Raw genomic sequence first — 11012 nt, 5'->3', positions numbered from 1 at the left:
CGCGGTCTGTAGGATACAAATTTTAGGTTGAGTCGACTCCGGTTTGTAGGACTCGGCTTAGGATCGCGCGCAAACATCGAGTACAGGTCGAAGGTTGCCGGAATTCAACCGGGAGGATCGCAGAAGTCTATGGAACATTACAGTCTAGGATACGGGCCTCACAAATTAAGGGGTTGAGACTAAATTTTAAGCATATCCAGATATCAGGTGGGCCCTAGATCAGTGTTTTATGGGCTGATCTATCCGTTGGGCCACTTCTACAAGGATCCAATGGCTGAAATTTGACGTGTACGGTTAATTTATAGTTCTCAGGCATATATAAAGTTTCGAGCTAAATGGATGGTAGAAACCCTGTGAACTTGCATTCTGACCGACTTTCAAGCCCGTTTAACGTGAGTGGCTTGATTTTCTCAGATCTCTGTCGTATAAATTCTTCGATCTCGGTCCCCTGGGGTCCGTCCTTTGCATTGGTGAATTATGAGTGTTAAATTCATACTTTTAGTACCCTTTTTTAGTTCTGCTCCTAAATACACCTTGCAACACAAACACGATTAAAATAAGGCGTTAAATAGTATCATGTTCGTAAATTTAGGTAATAACTGGGGTCTAATATACAATATTTGACCCTCAACACAATGCAATTTATACGCTAAAACAATGGCTAACTAGTTAAGATTTCTGATGGGCAAGATCCGATTATATCAGTAAGCCACAAAGCATACGTCCGCCAGTCATATGTGTGAAAATGATATAATGCACTATGATGCTGATGTATATGAAGAGCAGGGGAGTTGAGAAGGGAATGAATGTGTATGATATTAATGCACTGATTTGATGAAACTGATAGAGGCTTGAATGGTTGGATGAACGGTAGTGTTATAAGGTTAGAATGAGTGGCTCAGATTTGAACTTAGGTGGCTTAGGAGGCTTGAACTTTGGCTAGGCTAGGCTAGGATAGGCTAGGCTAGGACCAGGCTCTCTCTCTCTCTCTCTCTCTCTCTCTCTCTCACTCCTTGTTTGAAAGATGGCTTCCTGATGGGTGATCTCCCTAAAATGAGAAGGCTCTTTGATGCTTGGTGTGTATTCTCTAATGAGAAGAGATGCTTGGAATGAGAAGAGAATGAGGCTATTTATAGTCTCGCAACCCAATTTTTTGGTAATTCCTAGTTATCCTAGGGGTAAAATGTGGTTGAATGACTTGGATTAGATATTGCCACATGACATCATCTTATGGGTTGAATGAGGTGGTAAAAGGGTAATTTTGGGTAAGGATATGGGCATCGGAGTAAATGCACCTCAACTGGACAATTAAGGTTTGAAAAAGGAGAGACCCACATGCTTAAGGAACGCTGCCTAAAAGAGAGGGAGAGCTACATGGCCAGCAGCAACCTGAATATCGCCGGTCCCCACTTGGACTCCTCGCATTGGCAGGCAATATCCTCCAAGCACGTGGAGGCTCTTCTATGAGGACTGTTGCTTTGAGGTTTTAGTCATTTCTCCTATTGGGCTTGGTTTTGGACTTATGTTCGAGCTTGGTTTTGGACTTAATTGGGTGAGTTGGTTGGGTTATAGGTTTGGGCAGGCTAATTGGGTGAGTTAACTTGCTGAGTTGACTCAGAGCTCTAGGGTTTTAGGTTCCTAAGGTTTAGGCTTAGGCTTACTAGGTTAACTAGGTTAAATGGACTGAGTTTAGCCTTTAGGACTGGGGTTCCTAGGGTTTAGGCTTCTAAGGTTAGTGTTTACAATTGGGGTCCAGTTGTCCATTCATCATTCAAACTCTATCAACTTATCATCCTGGGGTGGGGTGTTTACAGATGCCCCTCTTTGCTAGAGATTATGTGCAACCAAATGCCAAAACAAGTGCACACCCTGCCTTTGTTAGTTAATTATGAATTGTGATCTAGATTTGTTGTGTGCCTTTATGTCTATGCTAGCTGGTTGCCTGGAAATAGATAACTTGCACATATCATGAGGGTTTGAGGAAAATATTGCGATTGCCCCTATGTGGGCCGCCAATCGTAACCCTTTCAGCTCTGTTCAGCAATAATATCGAAAAGGTATAGTAGAGCCCATGCACTTTCTGCGACCTTATAAGTATACTAACCTGGTACTAGATTGTCTATTGTTTCCCAGATCACCCCAGGAGTACTTGTTTTGTTTGATCATCAAGGTGGTTAGCTACCTTGCGCTTTCTGCGGCCTTATAGAGAACTCACTCTACCGACTTAGATTCGATCAAATTCTGTAAGCAACAAAGCCTAGGTATGTGCATGTGACCTTTTTCCATGCAATCTTCTGGTTTTGACACTTAGGTTACATTTTGTCTTTTTCGCCGTTTGGATAATTTCTTCCTACCAGTCTTGGCCTATCGTCTTTTCAGAGCATTAACATTTAATACATGGAGCTGACACTAGAGTTTAGTCCAATCATATTTTGATGTGCATTTGGATCCGGTAATCTCCATGGAAACTACGAGATATTGGATCTTATTTGATTTTGCACTAACTCCCACCAAGAGATATGGAAGATCTCTTAGTGCCTCAGAAGTCTGATGCTTTATTATGTAAATGTTTTTGATTTTGAAAGTCGCCCCACTATGGGGACTGATACTCCGTGGGAGTTGTGTTACAAGATGATTTTGAAATGTGTCCAACTACTAGTTATCTCCACTGGGGATGCCTATGGGACTTCAAATACACTGGTTTTTATTGAAAATATGCGAGGGGTTAATGCACATGCATGGTTGTGATGGTGATTGACTTAGCTGGGGATTATGGATATTTACAATGTTGTGTTTTATTGCTTAGATTTTGGTTGTCGTAATTGGGATTGAGATTTGTTAGGGGTGGTTCATTTGATGTAAGTCTAAGCAGTGGTTGTGATCAAGAATCTGATTTAAAGATGGTCAATCGGTTATATCGTCTCACGACGGTGTAATCAGACTTGATTTTTTGGGTTGATATAGAAGGTTGGTTGTGATGAACCCCAACTTTTGATGTAGGTATGTTCGTGGCTAGTGGTCAGGATTCCGATTTGCAACTAATCTTGTAAGGCCGGTGTCCTAGCCCATACTGTTCTGTCGACTTCCGCGATCCTTCTTGACGAATTCTGGCAACCTGTGACATATAATCGACGTTTGCGCACGACCTTAAGTCGTATCCCATAGATTTGAGTCGACTTAATCCGAGACTTGTACTATTGTGACTGCACCGTCACCGTGACTCCCGCACCGATCCGATACCCAGGTCAGAAAATGTGGGCTCGCGTTCAATTCAAGAAAAGCATCGCACGTTTGCAATTCCAAGAGAATCTCTACAACATGTCCCATCAATCCATCAATCAAGCAATCAAGCAATCATCTCATGTCAAGTACAAGAGCACCCATACTTTGTTTCTCCACAAGTCAAGCAACCACCAAGTCAACCAATCTCTCACCTCACCCATCACTCACCTCACATCCATCACTCATCTCTCTCTCCCTACAACCCTCTCTCTCCCATTTCTTAAACACACTTTCCAAGCACTAAAAAAATGGATGTCCAAGCCTTCCCATGGAGAGAAAGTGAGTTGTGTGTGGCCCACTTCCCATCCCAAAATCCTTCATCCTAGTCATTCATCTCTCATCATCTTCCATCAAAGAGAAGCACAAGGAGATCGGCGTTCCATAGGACCAAAAAGATCGAACGGTTGGTGTTTTATAGGCTTAGATTTAGTGCTTTGATGATGGGTCCAGTGAGGCCTATCGATTGATGGTATGGATCTCACTTTGGACCCTAGATGTGGCCGATGACCCACCTTGATTCACATGATCGTTCCATGATGGGGTCATTCTCCATGGACCCATCATGATGTTTACTTTTCTAAGATTTAAAGAGGTCATCTAGACCTTCCATTTTGGTGGAGAAGTAATCTCCACCGTTGATTTTGATTTGGTGGGCCCACATGTATTGGGACCCACTTGATGTATGATTGAATGCTTGAAAAGGAGGGCCCATAGTGTCGGGTTCCCTCCATTACATATCTCTCTCTCTCTCTCTCTCTCTTTCAATTTTTTTATGTGATGATGTAATCGTGTGGCCCACTTAGATGGACCCCACCTTGGTGTATGTCTTATCCACACCATCCATGCATTTGGTGGCCCACCTGAGCAAGGCCCACCTTAAATGCACGTGTTACGGCCAAACCGTCCAGCATCTCTGGACGCTGGACGTGGAATAAAAACAAAAATATTATCTTGGTTCAACGTTTTGGGGGTGGACCACTCCTATAGGCCCCACCTTGACGTATGGATCCCATCTACGCTGTCCATCCCATTTCCCAAATCATTTTAAGCGTTGAGCTGAAAAATGAAGCTGATCCGATTTTCTGGTGGGCCATAGCATAGCAAACAGCGTTTTTATCGTTGAAATACCCCTTGACGTTTCTATACACCGAAATATATCAGATATTGGGCTTGTTTAGTCTGTCTCGGGCCATGGAATCCAATGGGTGGAGTAGATTCACCTGATGTGGGCCCCACATATGAAAACACACACAAAAATTAGTTTTAAATATATATAAGCAACAACAGCTGACGCTACTGCTGCTGCAAGGACGGCGCAGCGTCCTGCGTGGGGACATGGAGGGCGGTAGGCAGGGACCGTGGGTCCCAGCCGTGGGCCCCATGTGATGTGTGTTGAACATCACACCGTGCATATGGTGGGCCCCTTTTAGCTATGAGCCCCACCCCAGGGATCAGCCATGTACACGGCTCAGGTGGCCCACATCATAGGGACAGTGAGGATTGAACGTCTGGCATTGAAACCCTTTTGGGTGTCCTAGAGGCTTTGGATCCATATGAAATTTGTTTTTCCTTTTCATTCAAGTCTGTATGACCTTATCAACAGATTGGATGTTAGATAAACATTATGGTGGGCCTCATGTGGGACCCACTAATGTATGTACTGTATTCCCCCCATACGTGAGCTGCGTCCATGCAGTCATGATGTATTTGTTTTAGCCACACCGTCCATTGTTTGGATGGTGGGGCCCACCATGATGCAATGAATTGTATCCATACTGTCCAACCACTATGAAATATCATTTTATGGTATGAAGTAAAGAATGAGTCAGATCTAAAGTTTCAAGTGGACCATACCGTTGAAATAGTGGACCGTTCAAACTTCTAAGGCCCACAATAGTTTCCAATTAAGCTTATATTTTTATTTTCACTTCATCTATCTCTATTTTAACTTATGAATTGGTTGGATATCAAACACATCACGGCGGGCCACTCCGTGATGTGTCCAGCCATTGATCAGGTGGACCACACTGTAGAAAATAGTGGGATTTGAATGTCTATCATTGAAATCCATTTGGGTCATAGAAGTTCTGGATGAATAGGGAATTTATTTTCCCTCTTAATGCAGGTCTTTAAGACCTTATGATTAGTTTGGGTAGAAAATAAACTCGATGGTGGGCCCTGTGATTTGTGTAATAGTGAGAACTATTATCTCCACTACTATTTGTGTTATGGTCCAAATGATCCTTCAATATGACTCATTTTTTTAGAAATTCATGAGGCCCATTGGTGCGGCCCATTTGATATACATGAGGCCCATTGTGCAGCTCATATACCGCGGCCCATGTGATGTGGCTCACTTGCCATATGAGGGCCCATTTGATGTATTTGTGGCCCATCCATTGAGGCCCATTTGATGTATTGGAGGCTCATGGGTCGAGGCCCATTTGGATGTACATAAGGCCCATTGTAATGTGATTCCACCGTGGTATATATAATAATGTTTATGGCGGGTCGTGCCTTGAGAATAATGATAGTTTGACATCCACATTGTAAGAATGATGTTGGTTAAATGTCCACATTATAACTCTCCCTAGGGCCCATTGATAGGCTTGTGCTTGTTGTGTGTAGGCCATCTAGGCCCATCTTCATTGTAAGGACATTCATCACTTTATAAAATACTTAGCATAACTCAATGATTCATGCCCATACGCATCATATGTATGTTTGATATGAGGAATGTTTGATCATAGCATAAGCCGTTGGGCTGAGACATTTACGGGACTCCTTATAAGATGGAGTGCCCTACATGAATGCGCGGTACGCGCGGATTGCTACATAATTTGATGGTGTGACTCATGCATCTCGTATATGTGTGACTTGATCATTGTACACCCTAGTGACATCAGGGCCGTGGCTCCATAGGTACATCGTGGATGGCCGTATCGGATACCGAAAATACTTAGTTCTAGAACTGTGGGCACTTAGGATGTCCTTGGGTGAAAATTTCAAAACCTTTTTAGTACCAAGAGATGCTCCAACGTCTAGACCGAGTGGATACATGAGCGCCCGAGTGCCAAATACCAGTAGGCTGCTTCTCCCACTGTGTCATGGTCGGTTAGAAGGGGGTGTGGCCTTATTCGCCCGAGTGAAGGGGCTATAAGCTAGGCTGAGTCTGACTAGCTTGTAAATGAGTTCACTATCGACGAGCCAGGTAGGTATTGGTAGACTTCTGGTCGGGCGGATAGTGAGGTCTATTCCGCTTGCTGGGCTATGCAGCTAGGGAGGGGGCAGTTAGTGTCGAGTGTACTAGACTCCGGTGATATCCCAGAGAGGAACTGTACTGATATGTGTACTTGATGAGTACTGGCATGCTTTCTTTGCATCCGCATATGACATTTGGCTGCATAGGCCTCGCATCGCATGACCTTAGTATGGCCGAAAGCATTCATGTCTTACATCACATAGCTTTGGTACAGCTAATAGCATTCATGGACTTACCGCATATTTCTGCATTACTCTGATATTGTACACTTGGTGCTTGCCTTGCGCATACACTTACACCACGCTCTAAGCTTTTGTAAGCTTATGCACGACCGTTGCGTGCAGGTGGCCTTGGATAGCAGCAGCACTAAGGCAGGAGCGCACATCAGATCATTTTGGAGTTTTTAATCACCCTGTATTTTCCTTTTCGCATTGTGCTTAAAGTTTTTGATATAGTGAATATGTGGTGATGTTGTTTTTTGACTTAGTTATGCTCCATTACAAAAAAAATCATACTGAAAATCCTCCTTGTAGGATCCCAGGATCGGAATCGGGCACGTGAGTGTCGGGATCCGAGAATGGGGCACTATGGATGCTGTCGGCGCCAGATTTGGCGATCTGGAATTTTGTGAGCCCGTTTTCTAAGTTTGGGACGTGAAAAATCTGGTCCATCATCTCATTGGTTTGTGGTCAATATTCCGATTTATGATAGATTAAATCCATCGTCCCATGGTTTTGTGATCAACATTCCGATCCATGATTGATCAGACTTGTCGTCCCACAGTTTTGTGGTCAAGATTCCCATCCATTATCGATCGGATCCTTCATCCTGTCGTGGTCTAGATTTCGATCTATGGTTGATCGTATTCGTCGTGCCATGGTGTTGTGGTCAAGATTCCGATCTATGGTTGATCGGATCCGTCTTCCCATTGTTTTATGGTTAAGATTCCGATCTATGGTTGATTGGATCTGGCGTCCCTTAGGTTTGTGGTCAAGATTTTGATATATGGTTGATCGGACCCATCGTCCCATTGTTTTGTGGTCAAGATTCCGATATATGGTTGATCGGATCTGTCGTCTCACTGCTTCGTGGTCAAGATTCCAATCTATGGTTGATCAGATCCGTCATCCTACGGGTTTTGTCTCTCTAAGGAGACGTTTTTGTAATTTTCAAAATATAATCCACTCGATCAGATGATAAGTTGACGATCACGATCGATGCTCTGTTTTATTAAAAGAATATAGTCCATCGAATCTCAAATTGACGGTTGCGATTAATGCTAGTTTTTATTGAAAGAATCTAGTCCATCGGATTGCGCATTGACGGTCATGGTCAATGCTAGTATTTTAGCTATTTTGAAAAGGATCTAGTCCATTAGATCGCGAATCAATGGTTGTGATTGATGCTGGTTTTTATTGGGAAGAATCCAGTCCATCAGATTGCAAAACGAAGGTCACGATTGATGCTGGTATTTTAGTTTTTTTAAAAGGATTTAGTCCATCAAATTGCAATTCGACGATCGTGATCGATGCTATTTTTATTGCAAGAATCCAGTCGATCATATTGCGAATCGACGGTCGGGATCGATGTTGGCATTTTGGCTTTTGAAAAATGATCAAATCCATTGGATCGCGAATTAACAATCACGATTAATGCTGGTATTTTATTGGGAAAATTGTGAGGTTTTTAAAAATGATCTGGTCCATTAGATCGCGAATTGATGGTCATGATCGATGTCGATTTTTATTGACAAATTGTGAATTTTAATTGAAATTTGAAAATGCATGGGGTTTTCTCTCTCCTCCACATCACATTTCCAATTTCTCTTCAATTTCTCATGAGTCATTGGATTTTGGCGTAAAAATTTAAAAATTTCCCACTATTTTCATCATTTACTCTCGTTTCTCTCTTCCATCACCTCACAATGGACAATCCATGCAAGATTCTTTGCAAGGAAGTCTTCCCAAGGTCCCTCTCTTCCCAAGGGAGAGGTCTAGGCCAAGTCTCATTAGAAAGAGGGGGACTGGCGGCAGCCTTATTGCAGTTGGTCCTCCCTTTGCCCACTAGTTTCTTCCATGTTCCGGGTGATGTAGTGTGGTCTCTTCCTCCATATATTTCAGCTTGAGGTGGCTTTTCCAGCGTGTGGCATTTGCAAGTTCCCTCATCTTTATCTCTTTCCTTTCTCCCTTTCAAGTTCTCTTTCTCTCCATCTTTTGGCTTCAAGTAGGGGCTTTGTTTGATGTTTTGTACAGCAAGGTGGGGCCTTCTTTGTGTGAGGAGGTAAGGGTAAAAGTTAGGGTTTATTTACACTATCCCTTCCCTCTATTTGTCCCCATTCTCTCCATATGTTCTCATGCGTTCTCTCTTTCTTCCTATAGGTGCTTCTTTGGACGTTTAAGTGTGGTGTCAAGGGGTGGACAACAATAACAATTCAAGTCTAAGGTGGTGCATGGAGTTGCATTTTCAAAACTTTTCATTTTTTTTTCCTATTTTGTTCTCTTTTGCTCCCCTTTCCCACATGTACAAAATGGTGCCTTCTTTCATGTTCATGAAGCTACACATAAGGAGTATTATTATTATTGTTTTTTTTCTTTTGGGGGCCTTTTGTGCTATGTAAATAAGGGATCCAAAGTGATTAACTGGGCCCCTTGTGCACTTGGGTGGGCCTAAGCTTCATTTCGGTTCCCTTTTCCATGCTTTCTTGTCTTTATGCCACCATGTTTTTCTTATCTCTTTTCACTTTTCAAAGTGATTGGGCCCATTAAGATGGAATGGTCCACATCAGATTTTTGGCCTTCAAAATTGTATGCAGTGGCCCAAGTGTGTTTTGGGATCCTATGGACAAGAGAAAATGACCCGCCTTGTGCTTTCATGTTCAAATGGGCTAGGGATTTCGTAGTGGGCTCAGGTGAGACAAGTGACCCATCCCTCTTTAGGGATTTTTGGGTTGGCTTGCTCCTTTTGTGTTTATGGGCTTAATTTCCCTCAGGCCAAGATAGTTATGTCCCCTTAACCTTTTTGGTGGGCCTAGGACAACTTTTGTGGCCCATGTCAATGTTAGTCAAGGGCTTAGCTTCTTAAAGCGTGTGTAAGGCTAAAGGAGGCTCACCTTGGGAATATTGTTTGCTTTGGTATGAGCCTCTTCTAGGCCTTTACTTAGAAATCCCGATCTCATTTGTAAATGAAACCGTGTGACTTTGCCACTCTTGGTTGAAGGTGGAACATCACTTACTTTATAGGAGGCTACTTGTAAGTGCAGAAAATGGGGCATCCTTGACTTGGATTTTCTAGTGCTTGGATGGGCTTACATTGTTGCCTTTCTCAAGTGTCCCACTAGTAGACCTTTGGCCCTCATATCATTTGCCATGTACATTTTGGAGAGAACTGGTCTCATGGTGTGGCACTTGATAAAGTTCACCCTTTAGGGTGCGTCATTTTCCACCTTACGACTTGTATCCTTAATGGGATTTCCTCTTTCTCATTGGGTGCAATCTTGTCAACACCTACTATCTTGAAGTGGGTCATTGGACAAGATCATGTGAAGCATCTTTGGACTTGTTGTCTTGTGGAGCTTTTCCCATGTCTCACTTTAAGCTAGTCATCCAAAGGGGTAAAATGGAGAATATGATATGGTACTTACCTTGACCCGCTCTTGTGTAGATATGCCACGATGTTCTTGTAGTTTTGTTATCACTTCATCATTGTCTGACATTGACCTGGCGTACATTCCTCATGAGAATAGCCATCTTTCTTCAGGAGCTCGTCCGGGTGTTTCCTCGCCCTCTATCCGAGGACAAGGAGCTCACAAAAATTGGGAGGATTGGTTCTTCGTCCCCCAGCCTTGCCTTGATGCTATCTTGGAGGTTTCCCCATTCGCAGGCTTCTTGAGTCTTCGATTCCCCCAAACCAATAGGTTGTTGGTGATGGGGTTATATGAGCGTTGGTGGGACAATACTCAGACGTTCCAACTACCCTTTGATGAGTGGGGGATTACCCCACTAGAAGTTTTTATGCACGTGGGCCTTCCATCCTCTGATGCGTGCGTGCTGAATGCTGAGACTACCAACCATCACTGATGACGACTATATGAATCTTCTTAGCATTATTCTTCCTAGGTCGGAGTTTTATTATAATAATTGAAACTCTGTTTGAAGGCCACCTTCGCACACATTATCTTAGAGGATGATCAGACGACCATCTTCAAGGCTAAAGCCATGGTGATGGTCCTCTTGTGTTCTCTCATATTCAGCCATGGTAATGAGAGGATGAATCCCAAGTTGATCTTTATGTTGGAGGACATCTCGTTCCCTTACAACTGGAACATGGCTCTCTTGGCTCATTTGTACCACAACCTTAGTAAAATTAGTTGTGACCACTACTCTTTGACTAGATTTTGGTCTATCATTGAGGTGACTACCACTTCCTTAGCCCTGATTTCTTGATCCCTTAAATAGTGTCCATGGTCATT

This window comes from Magnolia sinica, chromosome 6, assembly GCF_029962835.1.
Source record: "Magnolia sinica isolate HGM2019 chromosome 6, MsV1, whole genome shotgun sequence".
Taxonomy (NCBI): domain Eukaryota; kingdom Viridiplantae; phylum Streptophyta; class Magnoliopsida; order Magnoliales; family Magnoliaceae; genus Magnolia; species Magnolia sinica.
This window is presented reverse-complemented; position numbering follows the sequence as displayed.